Below are 18478 nucleotides of genomic sequence, written 5' to 3'. Positions count from 1 at the left end.
CGGCACCCGCGTGGCTGATTTTCGAGATTCGGCACCCGCGGGGGGGTGATTTTTGAGATTCGGCACCTGCGGGGCTGATTTTCGAGATTTGGCACCCGCAGTAGTGATTTTCGAGATTCGGCACCCGCGGCGGTGATTTTCGAGATTCGGCACCCGCGGGGCTGATTTTCGAGGATTGGCACCCACGGTGGTGATTTTCGACATTCGGCACCCACGGTGGTGATTTTCGAGATTCGGCACCTGCGGCGGTGATTTTTGAGATTCGACACCTGCGGGGCTGATTTTCGAGGATTGGCACCCGCTGGGCTGATTTTCGAGATTCGGCACCCGCGGGGCTGATTTTCGAGATTCGGCACCCGCAGCAGTGATTTTCGAGATTCGGCACCTGCAATGGTGATTTTCGAGATTCGGCACCCGCGGCGGTGATTTTCGAGATTCGGCACCCGCGGGGCTGATTTTCGAGATTTGGCACCCGCGGCGGTGTTTTTCAAGATTTGGCACTTGCGGTGGTGATTTTCCAGTTTAGGCATCTGCGGGGCTGATTTTCGAGATTCGGCACACGCGGCACTGATTTTCGAGATTCGGCACCCGCGGGGCTGATTTTCGGGATTCGGCACCCGCGGCGGTGTTTTTCGAGATTTGGCACTCGCAAGGCTGATTTTCGAGATTTGGCACCCGCGGCACTGATTTTCGAGATTCGGCACCCGCGGCAGTGATTTTCGAGATTCGGCACCCGGAGGGCTGATTTTCGAGATTCGGCACCCGTGGCACTGATTTTCGAGATTCGGCACCCACAGGGCTGATTTTCGAGATTCGGCACCCGCGGCAATGATTTTCAAGATTCGGCACCCGCAAGGCTGATTTTCGAGATTTGGCACCCGCGGCACTGATTTTCGAGATTCGGCACCCGCAGGGCTGATTTTCGAGATTCGGCACCTGGAGGGCTGATTTTCGAGATTCGGCACCCATGGCACTGATTTTCGAGATTCGGCATCCGCGGGGCTGATTTTCGAGATTCGGCACCTGCGGCGGTGATTTTTGAGATTCGACACCTGCGGGGCTGATTTTTGAGATTCGGCACCCGCGACACTGATTTTCGAGATTCGGCACCCGCAGGGCTGATTTTCGAGATTCGGCACCGGTTGGGCTGATTTTCGAGATTTGGCACCCGCGGCAGTGATTTTCGAGATTCGGCACCCGCAATGGTGATTTTCAAGATTCGGCACCCGCGGCGGTGATTTTCAAGATTCGGCACCCGCAGGGCTGATTTTCGAGATTCGGCACCTGCGGCGGTGATTTTTGAGATTCGACACCTGCGGGGCTGATTTTTGAGATTCGGCACCCGCGACACTGATTTTCGAGATTCGGCACCCGCAGGGCTGATTTTCGAGATTCGGCACCGGTTGGGCTGATTTTCGAGATTTGGCACCCGCAATGGTGATTTTCAAGATTCGGCACCCGCGGCGGTGATTTTCAAGATTCGGCACCCGCAGGGCTGATTTTCGAGATTCGGCACACGCGGCACTGATTTTCGAGATTCGGCACCCGCGGGGCTGATTTTCGGGATTCGGCACCCGCGGCGGTGTTTTTCGAGATTTGGCACTCGCAAGGCTGATTTTCGAGATTTGGCACCCGCGGCACTGATTTTCGAGATTCGGCACCCGCGGCAGTGATTTTCGAGATTCGGCACCCGGAGGGCTGATTTTCGAGATTCGGCACCCGTGGCACTGATTTTCGAGATTCGGCACCCACAGGGCTGATTTTCGAGATTCGGCACCCGCGGCACTGATTTTCGAGATTCGGCACCTGCAAGGCTGATTTTCGAGATTTGGCACCCGCGGCAGTGATTTTCGAGATTCGGCACCCGCGGCAGTGATTTTTGAGATTCGGCACCCGGAGGGCTGATTTTCGAGATTCGGCACCCGTGGCACTGATTTTCGAGATTCGGCACCTGCGGCGGTGATTTTTGAGATTTGACACCTGCGGGGCTGATTTTTGAGATTCGGCACCCGCGACACTGATTTTCGAGATTCGGCACCCGCAGGGCTGATTTTCGAGATTCGGCACCGGTTGGGCTTATTTTCGAGATTTGGCACCCGCAGTGGTGATTTTCCAGATTCGGCACCCGCGACGGTGATTTTCGAGATTCGGCACCCGCGGCACTGATTTTTGAGATTTGGCACCCGCGGGGCTGATTTTCGAGATTCGGCACCCGCGGGGCTGATTTTCGAGATTCGGCACCCGCGGCACTGATTTTCGAGATTCGGCACCCGCGGGGCTGATTTTCGAGATTCGGCACCCGCGGCAGTGATTTTCGAGATTCGGCACCCGCGAGGCTGATTTACGAGATTTGGCACCCGCGGCAGTGATTTTCGAGATTCGGCACCCGCGGCAGTGATTTTTGAGATTCGGCACCCGCGGGGCTGATTTTCGAGATTCGGCACCCGCAGCGGTGATTTTTGAGATTCGGCACCCGCGGGGCTGATTTTTGAAGATTGGCACCCACGGTGGTGATTTTCGAGATTCGGCACCCGCGGGGCTGATTTTTGAGATTCGGCACCCGCGGGGCTGATTCTCGAGATTCGGCACCCGCGGTGCAGATTTTCGAGATTCGGCACCCGCGGCACTGATTCTCGAGATTCGGCACCCGCGGTGCAGATTTTCGAGATTCGGCACCCGCGGCACTGATTTTCGAGATTCGGCACCCGCGGGGCTGATTTTCGAGATTCGGCACCCGCGGCACTGATTTTCGAGATTCGGCACCCGCGGGGCTGATTTTCGAGATTCGGCACCCGCGGGGCTGATTTTCGAGATTCGGAACCCGCGGCACTGATTTTCGAGATTCCGCACCCGCGGGGCTGATTTTCGAGATTTGGCACCCGCGGCGGTGATTTTCGAGATTCGGCACCGGCGGGGCTGATTTTCGAGATTCGGCACCCGGGGCGGTGATTTTTGAGATTCGGAAACGGCGGGCTGATTTTCGAGATTCGGCACCCGCGGCGGTGATTTTCGAGATTCGGCACCTGCGGCACTGATTTTCGAGATTCGGCACCGGCGGGGCTGATTTTCGAGATTCGTCACCCGTGGCGGTGATTTTTGAGATTCGGCACCCGCGGGGCTGATTTTCGAGATTCGGCACCTGCGGCGGTGATTTTTGAGATTCGACACCTGCGGGGCTGATTTTTGAGATTCGGCACCCGCGACACTGATTTTCGAGATTCGGCACCCGCAGGGCTGATTTTCGAGATTCGGCACCGGTTGGGCTGATTTTCGAGATTTGGCACCCGCAATGGTGATTTTCGAGATTCGGCACCCGCGGCGGTGATTTTCAAGATTCGGCACCCGCGGGGCTGATTTTCAAGATTCGGCACCCGCGGGGGTGATTTTGGAGATTCGGCACCCGCGGGGCTGATTTTCGAGATTTGGCACCCGCGGCGGTGTTTTTCAAGATTTGGCACTTGCGGTGGTGATTTTCGAGTTTAGGCATCCGCGGGGCTGATTTTCGAGATTCGGCACACGCGGCACTGATTTTCGAGATTCTGCACCCGCGGGGCTGATTTTCGGGATTCGGCACCCGCGGCGGTGTTTTTTGAGATTTGGCACTCGCAAGGCTGATTTTCGAGATTTGGCACCCGCGGCAGTGATTTTCGAGATTCGGCACCCGGAGGGCTGATTTTCGAGATTCGGCACCCGTGGCACTGATTTTCGAGATTCTGCACCCACAGGGCTGATTTTCGAGATTCGGCACCCGCGACACTGATTTTCGAGATTCGGCACCTGCAAGGATGATTTTCGAGATTTGGCACCCGCGGCAGTGATTTTCGAGATTCGGCACCCGCGGCAGTGATTTTCGAGATTCGGCACCCGGAGGGCTGATTTTCGAGATTCGGCACCCGAGGCACTGATTTTCGAGATTCGGCACCCGCGGGGCTGATTTTCGAGATTCGGCACCCATGGCGGTGATTTTTGAGATTCGGCACCCGCGGGGCTGATTTTCGAGATTCGGAACCCGCGGCACTGATTTTCGAGATTCCGCACCCGCGGGGCTGATTTTCGAGATTTGGCACCCGCGGCGGTGATTTTCGAGATTCGGCACCGGCGGGGCTGATTTTCGAGATTCGGCACCCGGGGCGGTGATTTTTGAGATTCGGAAACGGCGGGCTGATTTTCGAGATTCGGCACCCGCGGCGGTGATTTTCGAGATTCGGCACCTGCGGCACTGATTTTCGAGATTCGGCACCGGCGGGGCTGATTTTCGAGATTCGTCACCCGTGGCGGTGATTTTTGAGATTCGGCACCCGCGGGGCTGATTTTCGAGATTCGGCACCTGCGGCGGTGATTTTTGAGATTCGACACCTGCGGGGCTGATTTTTGAGATTCGGCACCCGCGACACTGATTTTCGAGATTCGGCACCCGCAGGGCTGATTTTCGAGATTCGGCACCGGTTGGGCTGATTTTCGAGATTTGGCACCCGCAATGGTGATTTTCGAGATTCGGCACCCGCGGCGGTGATTTTCAAGATTCGGCACCCGCGGGGCTGATTTTCAAGATTCGGCACCCGCGGGGGTGATTTTGGAGATTCGGCACCCGCGGGGCTGATTTTCGAGATTTGGCACCCGCGGCGGTGTTTTTCAAGATTTGGCACTTGCGGTGGTGATTTTCGAGTTTAGGCATCCGCGGGGCTGATTTTCGAGATTCGGCACACGCGGCACTGATTTTCGAGATTCTGCACCCGCGGGGCTGATTTTCGGGATTCGGCACCCGCGGCGGTGTTTTTTGAGATTTGGCACTCGCAAGGCTGATTTTCGAGATTTGGCACCCGCGGCAGTGATTTTCGAGATTCGGCACCCGGAGGGCTGATTTTCGAGATTCGGCACCCGTGGCACTGATTTTCGAGATTCTGCACCCACAGGGCTGATTTTCGAGATTCGGCACCCGCGACACTGATTTTCGAGATTCGGCACCTGCAAGGATGATTTTCGAGATTTGGCACCCGCGGCAGTGATTTTCGAGATTCGGCACCCGCGGCAGTGATTTTCGAGATTCGGCACCCGGAGGGCTGATTTTCGAGATTCGGCACCCGAGGCACTGATTTTCGAGATTCGGCACCCGCGGGGCTGATTTTCGAGATTCGGCACCCATGGCGGTGATTTTTGAGATTCGGCACCCGCGGGGCTGATTTTCGAGATTCGGCACCTGCGGCGGTGATTTTTGAGATTTGACACCTGCGGGGCTGATTTGTGAGATTCGGCACCCGCAGGGCTGATTTTCGAGATTCGGCACCCGCAGGGCTGATTTTCGCGATTCGGCACCGGTTGGGCTGATTTTCGAGATTTGGCACCCGCAGTGGTGATTTTCGAGATTCGGTACCCGCGGCGGTGATTTTCGAGATTCGGCACCCGCGGCACTGATTTTCGAGATTTGGCACCCGCGGGGCTGATTTTCGAGATTCGGCACCCCGGGGCTGATTTTCGAGATTCGGCACCCGCGGCACTGATTTTCGAGATTCGGCACCCGCGGGGCTGATTTTCGAGATTCGGCACCCGCGGGACTGATTTTCAAGATTCGGCACCCGCGGGGCTGATTTTCGAGATTCGGCACCCGCGGCAGTGATTTTCGAGATTCGGCACCCGCGAGGCTGATTTACGAGATTTGGCACCCGCGGCAGTGATTTTCGAGATTCGGCACCCGCGGCAGTGATTTTTGAGATTCGGCACCCGCGGGGCTGATTTTCGAGATTCGGCACCCGCAGCGGTGATTTTTGAGATTCGGCACCCGCGGGGCTGATTTTCGAGATTCGGCACCCGCGGCAGTGATTTTCGAGATTCGGCACCCGCGAGGCTGATTTTCGAGATTTGGCACCCGCGGCGGTGTTTTTCAAGATTTGGCACCCGCGGCAGTGATTTTTGAGATTCGGCACCCGGAGGGCTGATTTTCGAGATTCGGCACCCGCGGCAGTGATTTTCGAGATTCGGCACCCGGAGGGCTGATTTTCGAGATTCGGCACCCGTGGCACTGATTTTCGAGATTCAGCACCCACAGGGCTGATTTTCGAGATTCGGCACCCGCGGCAGTGATTTTCGAGATTCGGCACCCGGAGGGCTGATTTTCGAGATTCGGCACTAGTGGCACTGATTCTCGAGATTCGGCACCCGCGCGGTGGTGATTTTCGAGATTCGGCACCCGCGGGGCTGATTTTCGAGATTCGGCACCCGTGGCGGTGATTTTTGAGATTCGGCACCCGCGGGGCTGATTTTCGAGATTCGGCACCTGCGGCGGTGATTTTTGAGATTTGACACCTGCGGGGCTGATTTGTGAGATTCGGCACCCGCGACACTGATTTTCGAGATTCGGCACCCGCAGGGCTGATTTTCGAGATTCGGCACCGGTTGGGCTGATTTTCGAGATTTGGCACCCGCGGCAGTGATTTTTGAGATTCGGCACCTGCGGGGCTGATTTTCGAGATTTGGCACCCGCAGTGGTGATTTTCGAGATTCGGCACCCGCGGCGGTGATTTTCGAGATTCAGGACCCGCGGCACTGATTTTCGAGATTTGGCACCCGCGGGGCTGATTTTCGAGATTCGGCACCCGCGGCGCTGATTTTCAAGATTCGGCACCCGCGGGGCTGATTTTCGAGATTCGGCACCCGCGGGACTGATTTTCAAGATTCGGCACCCGCGGGGCTGATTTTCGAGATTCGGCACCCGCGGCAGTGATTTTCGAGATTCGGCACCCGCGGGGCTGATTTTCGAGATTCGGCACCCGTGGCGGTGATTTTTGAGATTCGGCACCCGCGGGGCTGATTTTCGAGATTCGGCACCTGCGGCGGTGATTTTTGAGATTTGACACCTGCGGGGCTGATTTGTGAGATTCGGCACCCGCGACACTGATTTTCGAGATTCGGCACCCGCAGGGCTGATTTTCGAGATTCGGCACCGGTTGGGCTGATTTTCGAGATTTGGCACCCGCGGCAGTGATTTTTGAGATTCGGCACCTGCGGGGCTGATTTTCGAGATTTGGCACCCGCAGTGGTGATTTTCGAGATTCGGCACCCGCGGCGGTGATTTTCGAGATTCAGGACCCGCGGCACTGATTTTCGAGATTTGGCACCCGCGGGGCTGATTTTCGAGATTCGGCACCCGCGGCACTGATTTTCAAGATTCGGCACCCGCGGGGCTGATTTTCGAGATTCGGCACCCGCGGGACTGATTTTCAAGATTCGGCACCCGCGGGGCTGATTTTCGAGATTCGGCACCCGCGGCAGTGATTTTCGAGATTCGGCACCCGCGAGGCTGATTTACGAGATTTGGCACCCGCGGCAGTGATTTTCGAGATTCGGCACCCGCGGCAGTGATTTTTGAGATTCGGCACCCGCGGGGCTGATTTTCGAGATTCGGCACCCGCAGCGGTGATTTTTGAGATTCGGCACCCGCGGGGCTGATTTTTGAAGATTGGCACCCACGGTGGTGATTTTCGAGATTCGGCACCCGCGGGGCTGATTTTTGAGATTCGGCACCCGCGGGGCTGATTTTCGAGATTCGGCACCCGCGGTGCAGATTTTCGAGATTCGGCACCCGCGGCACTGATTTTCGAGACTCGGCACCCGCGGGGCTGATTTTCGAGATTCGGCACCCGCGGGACTGATTTTCAAGATTCGGCACCCGCGGGGCAGATTTTCGAGATTCGGCACCCGCGGCACTGATTTTCGAGACTCGGCACCCGCGGGGCTGATTTTCGAGATTCGGCACCCGCGGGACTGATTTTCAAGATTCGGCACCCGCGGGGCTGATTTTCGAGATTCGGCACCCGCGGTGCAGATTTTCGAGATTCGGCACCCGCGGCACTGATTTTCGAGACTCGGCACCCGCGGGGCTGATTTTCGAGATTCGGCACCCGCGGGGCTGATTTTTGAGATTCGGCACCCGCGGGGCTGATTTTCGAGATTCGGCACCCGCGGGGCTGATTTTCGAGATTCGGCACCCGCGGCACTGATTTTCAAGATTCGGCACCCGCGGGGCTGATTTTCGAGATTCGGCACCCGCGGGACTGATTTTCAAGATTCGGCACCCGCGGGGCTGATTTTCGAGATTCGGCACCCGCGAGGCTGATTTACGAGATTTGGCACCCGAGGCAGTGATTTTCGAGATTCGGCACCCGCGGCAGTGATTTTTGAGATTCGGCACCCGCGGGGCTGATTTTCGAGATTCGGCACCCGCAGCGGTGATTTTTGAGATTCGGCACCCGCGGGGCTGATTTTTGAAGATTGGCACCCACGGTGGTGATTTTCGAGATTCGGCACCCGCGGGGCTGATTTTTGAGATTCGGCACCCGCGGGGCTGATTTTCGAGATTCGGCACCCGCGGGGCTGATTTTCGAGATTCGGCACCCGCGGCACTGATTTTCGAGATTCGGCACCCGCGGGGCTGATTTTCGAGATTCGGCACCCGCGGGGCTGATTTTCGAGATTCGGCACCCGCGGCAGTGATTTTCGAGATTCGGCACCCGCGAGGCTGATTTACGAGATTTGGTACCCGCGGCAGTGATTTTTGAGATTCGGCACCCGCGGCAGTGATTTTTGAGATTCGGCACCCGGAGGGCTGATTTTCGAGATTCGGCACCCGTGGCGCTGATTTTCGAGATTCGGCACCCGGAGGGCTGATTTTCGAGATTCGGCACCCGTGGCACTGATTTTCGAGATTCGGCACCCACAGGGCTGATTTTCGAGATTCGGCACCCGCGGCACTGATTTTCGAGATTCGGCACCTGCAAGGCTGATTTTCGAGATTTGGCACCCGCGGCAGTGATTTTCGAGATTCGGCACCCGCGGCAGTGATTTTCGAGATTCGGCACCCGGAGGGCTGATTTTCGAGATTCGGCACCCGTGGCACTGATTTTCGAGATTCGGCACCCGCGGTGGTGATTTTCGAGATTCGGCACCCGCGGGGCTGATTTTCGAGATTCGGCACCCGTGGCGGTGATTTTTGAGATTCGGCACCCGCGGGGCTGATTTTCGAGATTCGGCACCTGCGGCGGTGATTTTTGAGATTTGACACCTGCGGGGCTGATTTGTGAGATTCGGCACCCGCGACACTGATTTTCGAGATTCGGCACCCGCAGGGCTGATTTTCGAGATTCGGCACCGGTTGGGCTGATTTTCGAGATTTGGCACCCGCGGCAGTGATTTTTGAGATTCGGCACCTGCGGGGCTGATTTTCGAGATTTGGCACCCGCAGTGGTGATTTTCGAGATTCGGCACCCGCGGCGGTGATTTTCGAGATTCAGGACCCGCGGCACTGATTTTCGAGATTTGGCACCCGCGGGGCTGATTTTCGAGATTCGGCACCCGCGGCACTGATTTTCAAGATTCGGCACCCGCGGGGCTGATTTTCGAGATTCGGCACCCGCGGGACTGATTTTCAAGATTCGGCACCCGCGGGGCTGATTTTCGAGATTCGGCACCCGCGGCAGTGATTTTCGAGATTCGGCACCCGCGAGGCTGATTTACGAGATTTGGCACCCGCGGCAGTGATTTTCGAGATTCGGCACCCGCGGCAGTGATTTTTGAGATTCGGCACCCGCGGGGCTGATTTTCGAGATTCGGCACCCGCAGCGGTGATTTTTGAGATTCGGCACCCGCGGGGCTGATTTTTGAAGATTGGCACCCACGGTGGTGATTTTCGAGATTCGGCACCCGCGGGGCTGATTTTTGAGATTCGGCACCCGCGGGGCTGATTTTCGAGATTCGGCACCCGCGGGGCTGATTTTCGAGATTCGGCACCCGCGGCACTGATTTTTGAGACTCGGCACCCGCGGGGCTGATTTTCGAGATTCGGCACCCGCGGGACTGATTTTCAAGATTCGGCACCCGCGGGGCTGATTTTCGAGATTCGGCACCCGCGGTGCAGATTTTCGAGATTCGGCACCCGCGGCACTGATTTTCGAGACTCGGCACCCGCGGGGCTGATTTTCGAGATTCGGCACCCGCGGGGCTGATTTTTGAGATTCGGCACCCGCGGGGCTGATTTTCGAGATTCGGCACCCGCGGGGCTGATTTTCGAGATTCGGCACCCGCGGCACTGATTTTCAAGATTCGGCACCCGCGGGGCTGATTTTCGAGATTCGGCACCCGCGGGACTGAGTTTCAAGATTCGGCACCCGCGGGGCTGATTTTCGAGATTCGGCACCCGCGAGGCTGATTTACGAGATTTGGCACCCGCGGCAGTGATTTTCGAGATTCGGCACCCGCGGCAGTGATTTTTGAGATTCGGCACCCGCGGGGCTGATTTTCGAGATTCGGCACCCGCAGCGGTGATTTTTGAGATTCGGCACCCGCGGGGCTGATTTTTGAAGATTGGCACCCACGGTGGTGATTTTCGAGATTCGGCACCCGCGGGGCTGATTTTTGAGATTCGGCACCCGCGGGGCTGATTTTCGAGATTCGGCACCCGCGGTGCAGATTTTCGAGATTCGGCACCCGCGGCACTGATTTTCGAGACTCGGCACCCGCGGGGCTGATTTTCGAGATTCGGCACCCGCGGCACTGATTTTCGAGATTCGGCACCCGCGGGGCTAATTTTCAAGATTCGGCACCCGCGGGGCTGATTTTCGAGATTTGGCACCCGCGGCGGTGATTTTCGAGATTCGACACCGGCGGGGCTGATTTTCGAGATTCGGCACCCGCGGCGGTGATTTTTGAGATTCGGAAACGGCGGGCTGATTTTTGAGATTCGGCACCCGCGGGGCTGATTTTCGAGATTCGGCACCCGCGGCGGTGATTTTTGAGATTCGGCACCCGCGGCGCTGATTTTCGAGATTCGGCACCCGCGGGGCTGATTTTCGAGATTCGGCACCCGCGAGGCTGATTTTCGAGATTCGACACCCGCGGCACTGATTTTCGAGATTCGGCACCCGCGGGGCTGATTTTCGAGATTCGGCACCCGCGGGGCTGATTTTCGAGATTCGGCACCCGCGGCAGTGATTTTCGAGATTCAGCACCCGCGAGGCTGATTTACGAGATTTGGTACCTGCGGCAGTGATTTTTGAGATTCGGCACTCGCGGCAGTGATTTTTGAGATTCGGCACCCGCGTGGCTGATTTTCGAGATTCGGCACCCGCGGGGCTGATTTTTGAGATTCGGCACCTGCGGGGCTGATTTTCGAGATTTGGCACCCGCAGTGGTGATTTTCGAGATTCGGCACCCGCGGCGGTGATTTTCGAGATTCGGCACCCGCGGGGATGATTTTCGAGATTCGGCACCCGCGGCGGTGTTTTTCGAGATTTGGCACTCGCAAGGCTGATTTTCGAGATTTGGCACCCGCGGCAGTGATTTTCGAGATTCGGCACCCGGAGGGCTGATTTTCGAGATTCGGCACCCGCGGCAGTGATTTTTGAGATTCGGCACCCGGAGGGCTGATTTTCGAGATTCGGCACCCGCGGCACTGATTTTCGAGATTCGGCACCCGCAAGGCTGATTTTCGAGATTTGGCACCCGCGGCACTGATTTTCGAGATTCGGCACCCGCGGCAGTGATTATCGAGATTCGGCACCCGGAGGGCTGATTTTCGAGATTCGGCACCCGTGGCACTGATTTTCGAGATTCGGCACCCGCGGTGGTGATTTTCGAGATTCAGCACCCGCGGGGCTGATTTTCGAGATTCGGCACCCGTGGCGGTGATTTTTCAGATTCGGCACCCGCGGGGCTGATTTTCGAGATTCGGCACCTGCGGCGGTGATTTTTGAGATTCGACACCTGCGGGGCTGATTTTTGAGATTCGGCACCCACGGGGCTGATTTTTGAGATTCGGCATCCGCAGGGCTGATTTTCGAGATTCGGCACCCGCGGCAGTGATTTTTGAGATTCGGCACCCGCGTGGCTGATTTTCGAGATTCGGCACCCGGGGGGCTGATTTTTGAGATTCGGCACCTGCGGGGCTGATTTTCGAGATTTGGCACCCGCAGTGGTGATTTTCGAGATTCGGCACCCGCGGCGGTGATTTTCGAGATTCGGCACCCGCGGGGATGATTTTCGAGATTCGGCACCCGCGGCGGTGTTTTTCGAGATTTGGCACTCGCAAGGCTGATTTTCGAGATTTGGCACCCGCGGCAGTGATTTTCGAGATTCGGCACCCGGAGGGCTGATTTTCGAGATTCGGCACCCGCGGCAGTGATTTTTGAGATTCGGCACCCGGAGGGCTGATTTTCGAGATTCGGCACCCGCGGCACTGATTTTCGAGATTCGGCACCCGCAAGGCTGATTTTCGAGATTTGGCACCCGCGGCACTGATTTTCGAGATTCGGCACCCGCGGCAGTGATTATCGAGATTCGGCACCCGGAGGGCTGATTTTCGAGATTCGGCACCCGTGGCACTGATTTTCGAGATTCGGCACCCGCGGTGGTGATTTTCGAGATTCAGCACCCGCGGGGCTGATTTTCGAGATTCGGCACCCGTGGCGGTGATTTTTCAGATTCGGCACCCGCGGGGCTGATTTTCGAGATTCGGCACCTGCGGCGGTGATTTTTGAGATTCGACACCTGCGGGGCTGATTTTTGAGATTCGGCACCCACGGGGCTGATTTTTGAGATTCGGCATCCGCAGGGCTGATTTTCGAGATTCGGCACCGGTTGGGATGATTTTCGAGATTTGGCACCCGCGGCAGTGATTTTCGAGATTCGGCACCTGCGGGGCTGATTTTCGAGATTTGGCACCCGCAATGGTGATTTTCGAGATTCGGCACCCGCGGCGGTGATTTTTGAGATTGGGCACCCGCGGGGCTGAATTTCGAGATTGGGCACCCGCGGGGGTGATTTTGGAGATTCGGCACCCGCGGGGCTGATTTTCGAGATTTGGCACCCTCGGCGGTGTTTTTCAAGATTTGGCACTTGCGGTGGTGATTTTCGAGTTTAGGCATCCGCGGGGCTGATTTTCGAGATTCGGCACACGCGGCACTGATTTTCGAGATTCGGCACTCGCGGGGCTGATTTTCGAGATTCGGCACCGGTTGGGCTGATTTTCGAGATTTGGCACCCGCGGCAGTGATTTTCGAGATTCGGCACCCGCAATGGTGATTTTCGAGATTCGGCACCCGCGGCGGTGATTTTTGAGATTCGGCACCCGCGGGGCTGATTTTTGAGATTCGGCACCCGCGGCAGTGATTTTTGAGATTCGGCACCCGCGGGGGTGATTTTTGAGATTCGGCACCCGCGGGGCTGATTTTCGAGATTCGGCACCCGCGGCGGTGTTTTTCAAGATTTGGCACTTGCGGTGGTGATTTTCCAGTTTAGGCATCCGCGGGGCTGATTTTCGAGATTCGGCACACGCGACACTGATTTTCGAGATTCGGCACCCGCGGGGCTGATTTTCGGGATTTGGCACCCGCGGCAGTGATTTTCGAGATTCGGCACCCGGAGGGCTGATTTTCGAGATTCGGCACCCGCGGCAGTGATTTTCGAGATTCGGCACCCGGAGGGCTGATTTTCGAGATTCGGCACCCGTGGCACTGATTTTCGAGATTCGGCACCCACAGGGCTGATTTTCGAGATTCGGCACCCGCGGCACTGATTTTCGAGATTCGGCACCCGCAAGGCTGATTTTCGAGATTTGGCACCCGCGGCACTGATTTTCGAGATTCGGCACCCGTGGCAGTGATTTTTGAGATTCGGCACCCGGAGGGCTGATTTTCGAGATTCGGCACCCGTGGCACTGATTTTCGAGATTCGGCACCCGCGGTGGTGATTTTCGAGATTCGGCACCTGCGGGGCTGATTTTCGAGATTCGGCACCCGTGGCGGTGATTTTTGAGATTCGGCACCTGCGGGGCTGATTTTCGAGATTCGGCACCTGCGGCGGTGATTTTTGAGATTCGACACCTGCTGGGCTGATTTTTGAGATTCGGTACCCGCGACACTGATTTTCGAGATTCGGCACCCGCAGGGCTGATTTTCGAGATTCGGCACCGGTTGGGCTGATTTTCGAGATTTGGCACCCGCGGCAGTGATTTTCGAGATTCGGCACCTGCGGGGCTAATTTTCGAGATTTGGCACCCGCAATGGTGATTTTCGAGATTCGGCACCCGCGGCGGTGATTTTCGAGATTCGGCACCCGCGGCAGTGATTTTTGAGATTCGGCACCCGCGGGGGTGATTTTGGAGATTCGGCACCCGTGGGGCTGATTTTCGAGATTTGGCACCCGCGGCGGTGTTTTTCAAGATTTGGCACTTGCGGTGGTGATTTTCGAGTTTAGGCATCCGCGGGGCTGATTTTCGAGACTCGGCACACGCGGCACTGATTTTCGAGATTCGGCACCCGCGGGGCTGATTTTCGGGATTCGGCACCCGCGGCGGTGTTTTTCGAGATTTGGCACTCGCAAGGCTGATTTTCGAGATTTGGCACCCGCGGCACTGATTTTCGAGATTCGGCACCCGCGGCAGTGATTTTCGAGATTCGGCACCCGGAGGGCTGATTTTCGAGATTCGGCACCCGTGGCACTGATTTTCGAGATTCGGCACCCACAGGGCTGATTTTCGAGATTCGGCACCCGCGGCACTGATTTTCGAGATTCGGCACCCGCAAGGCTGATTTTCGAGATTTGGCACCCGCGGCACTGATTTTCGAGATTCGGCACCCGCGGCAGTGATTTTCGAGATTCGGCACCCGGAGGGCTGATTTTTGAGATTCGGCACCCGGAGGGCTGATTTTCGAGATTCGGCACCCGTGGCACTGATTTTCGAGATTCGGCACCCGCGGTGGTGATTTTAGAGATTCGGCACCCGCGGGGCTGATTTTCGAGATTCGGCACCCGTGGCGGTGATTTTTGAGATTCGGCACCCGCGGGGCTGATTTTCGAGATTCGGCACCTGCGGCGGTGATTTTTGAGATTCGACACCTGCGGGGCTGATTTTTGAGATTCGGCACCCGCGACACTGATTTTCGAGATTCGGCACCCGCAGGGCTGATTTTCGAGATTCGGCACCGGTTGGGCTGATTTTCGAGATTTGGCACCCGCGGCAGTGATTTTCGAGATTCGGCACCTGCGGGGCTGATTTTCGAGATTCGGCACCCGCGGCGGTGATTTTCGAGATTCGGCACCCGCGGGGCTGATTTTCCAGATTCGGCACCTGCGGCAGTGATTTTGGAGATTCGGCACCCGCGGGGCTGATTTTGGAGATTCGGCACCCGCGGGGCTCATTTTCGAGATTTGGCACCCGAGGCGGTGTTTTTCGAGATTTGGCACTTGCGGTGGTGATTTTCGAGTTTTGGCATCCGCGGGGCTGATTTTCGAGATTCGGCACCCGCGGCACTGATTTTCGAGATTTGGCACCCGCGGGGCTGATTTTCGGGATTCGGCACCCGCGGCGGTGTTTTTCGAGATTTGGCACTCGTAAGGCTGATTTTCGAGATTTGGCACCCGCGGCACTGATTTTCGAGATTCGGCACCTGCGGCAGTGATTTTCGAGATTCGGCACCCGGAGGGCTGATTTTCGAGATTCGGCACCCGTGGCACTGATTTTCGAGATTCGGCACCCACAGGGCTGATTTTCGAGATTCGGCACCCGCGGCACTGATTTTCGAGATTTGGCACCAGCAGCGGTGATTTTCGAGATTCGGCACCCGTGGGGCTGATTTTCGAGATTCGGCATCCGCGGCAGTGATTTTTGAGATTCGGCACCCATGGGGCTGATTTTCGAGATACGGCACCCGTGGGGCTGATTTTCAAGATTCGGCACCCGCGGGGCTGATTTTCGAGATTCGGCATCTGCGGGGCTGATTTTCGAGATTCGGCACCCGTGGCGGTGATTTTTGAGATTCGGCACCCGCGGGGCTGATTTTCGAGATTCGGCACCCGCGGGCTGATTTTCGAGATTCGGCACCCGCAGCACTGATTTTCGAGATTCGGCACCCGCGGGGCTGATTTTTGAGATTCGGCACCCGTGGGGCTGATTTTTGAGATTCGGCACCCGCGGGGCTGATTTTCGAGATTCGGTACCCGCGGGGCTGATTTTCGAGTTTCGGCACCCGCGGGGCTGATTTTCGAGATTTGGCACCCGTGGGGCTGATTTTCGAGGTTTGGCACCCACGGCGGTGATTTTCGAGATTTGGCACTCGCGGTGGTGATTTTCGAGATTCGGCACCCGCAGGGCTGATTTTTGAGATTCGGCACCAGCGGGGCTGATTTTCGAGATTCGGAACCCGCGGCGGTGATTTTCGAGATTCGGCACCCGCGTGGCTGATTTCCGAGATTCGGCACCCGTGAGGGTGACTTTCGAAATGCGGCACCCACGGCGGTGATTTTCGAGATTTGGCACCAGCGGCGCTGATTTTCGAGATTCAGCACCCGCGGTGCTTATTTTCGAGATTCGGCACCCGCGGCACTGATTTTGGAGATTTGCCACCCGTGGTGGTGATTTTCGAAATTTGGCACCCGCGGGGCTGATTTTCGAGGTACGGCACCCGCGGGGCTGATTTTCGAGATTTGGCACCCGCGATGGTGATTTTCGAGATTTGGCACCCGCGGCAGTGATTTTCGAGATTCGGCACCCGCGGGGCTGATTTTCGAGATTCGGCAACCGCGGCACTGATTTTTGAGATTCGGCACCCGCGGCGGTGCTTTTCGAGATTTGGCACTCGCGGTGGTGATTTTCGAGATTCGGCACCCGCGGCACTGATTTTCGAGATTCGGCACCCACGGGGCTGATTTTCGAGATTCGTCACCCGCGGCAGTGATTTCTGAGATTTGGCACCCGCGGCGGTGATTTTCGAGATTCGGCAATCGCGGCCGTGATTTTCGAGATTCGGCACCCGCGAAGCTGATTTTCGAGATTCGGCACCCGCGGCGGTGATTTCTGAGATTCGACACTCGCGGCACTGATTTTCGAAATTCGTCACGCGTGGCGGTGATTTTCGAGATTCGGCACCCGCGGGGCTGATTTTTGAGATTCGGCACCCACGGCACTGATTTTTAAGATTCGGCATCTGTGGCGGTGATTTCCGAGATTCAGAACTAGCGGTGGTGATTTTTGAGATTTGTCACCCGCGGGACTGATTTTTGAGATTTGGCACCCGCGGGGGTGATTTTAAAGATTCGGCACCCGCGGGGCTGATTTTCGAGATTCGGCACCAGTGGCGGTGAATTTCGAGATTCGGCACCCGCGGGGCCGATTTTCGAGATTTGGCATCCGCGGCACTGATTTTCGAGATTCGGCACCCGCGGGGCTGATTTTCTAGATTCGGCACCTGCGGCGGTGATTTCCGAGATTCGGCACACGTGGGGCTGATTTTCGAGATTCTGCACCCGCGGCACTGATTTTTGAGATTCGGCACCCATGGGGCTGATTTTCGAGATTCGGCATCCGAGGCGGTGCTTTTCAAGATTCGGCACCCGCAGGGCTGATTTTCGAGATTCGGCACCCGCGGCGTTGATTTTCGAGATTCGGCACCCGCGGGGCTGATTTTCGAGATTCGGCACCCGCGGCGGTGATTTTCGAAATTCGGCACCCGCGGGGCTGATTTTTGAGATTCGGCACCGGCGGCGGTGATTTTCGTGATTCGTTACCCGCGGCACTGATTTTCAAGATTGGGCACCCACGGGGCTGATTTTTGAGATTCGGCACCCGCGGCGGTGCTTTTCGACATTCGGCACTTGCGGTGGTGATTTTCGAGATTCGTCAACCGCGGCACTGATTTTCGACATTCGGCACCCGCGGCACTGATTTTCGAGATTCGGCACCCGCGGGGCTGATTTTTTAGATTCGGCACCCGCGGCGGTGATTTTTGAGATTCGGCACCCGCGGGGCTGATTTTCGAGGATTGGCACCCACGGTGGTGATTTTCGAGATTCGGCACCCGCGGGGCTGATTTTCGAGATTCGGTACCCGCGGCACTGATTTTCGAGATTCGGCACCCGCGGCGGTGATTTTCGAGATTCGGCACCCGCGGGGATGATTTTCGAGATTCGGCACCTGCGGCGTTGATTTTTGAGATTCGACACCTGCGGGGCTGATTTTTGAGATTCGGCACCCGCGACACTGATTTTCGAGATTCGAGACCCGCAGGGCTGATTTTCGAGATTCGGCACCGGTTGGGCTGATTTTCGAGATTTGGCACCCGCGGCAGTGATTTTCGAGATTCGGCACCTGTGGGGCTGATTTTCGAGATTTGGCACCCGCAATGGTGATTTTCGAGATTCGGCACCCGCGGCGGTGATTTTTGAGATTCGGCACACGCGGCACTGATTTTCGAGATTCGGCACCCGCGACAGTGATTTTTGAGATTCGGCACCCGCGGGGGTGATTTTGGAGATTCGGCACCCGCGGGGCTGATTTTCGAGATTTGGCACCCGCGGCGGTGTTTTTCAAGATTTGGCACTTGCGGTGGTGATTTTCGAGTTTAGGCATCCGCAGGGCTGATTTTCGAGATTCGGTACACGCGGCACTGATTTTCGAGATTCGGCACCCGCGGGGCTGATTTTCGGGATTCGGCAC

This window comes from Ranitomeya imitator, chromosome 10 (genome assembly GCF_032444005.1).
Source record: "Ranitomeya imitator isolate aRanImi1 chromosome 10, aRanImi1.pri, whole genome shotgun sequence".
NCBI lineage: Eukaryota > Metazoa > Chordata > Amphibia > Anura > Dendrobatidae > Ranitomeya > Ranitomeya imitator.
Note: the sequence above shows the minus strand (reverse complement) of the source record.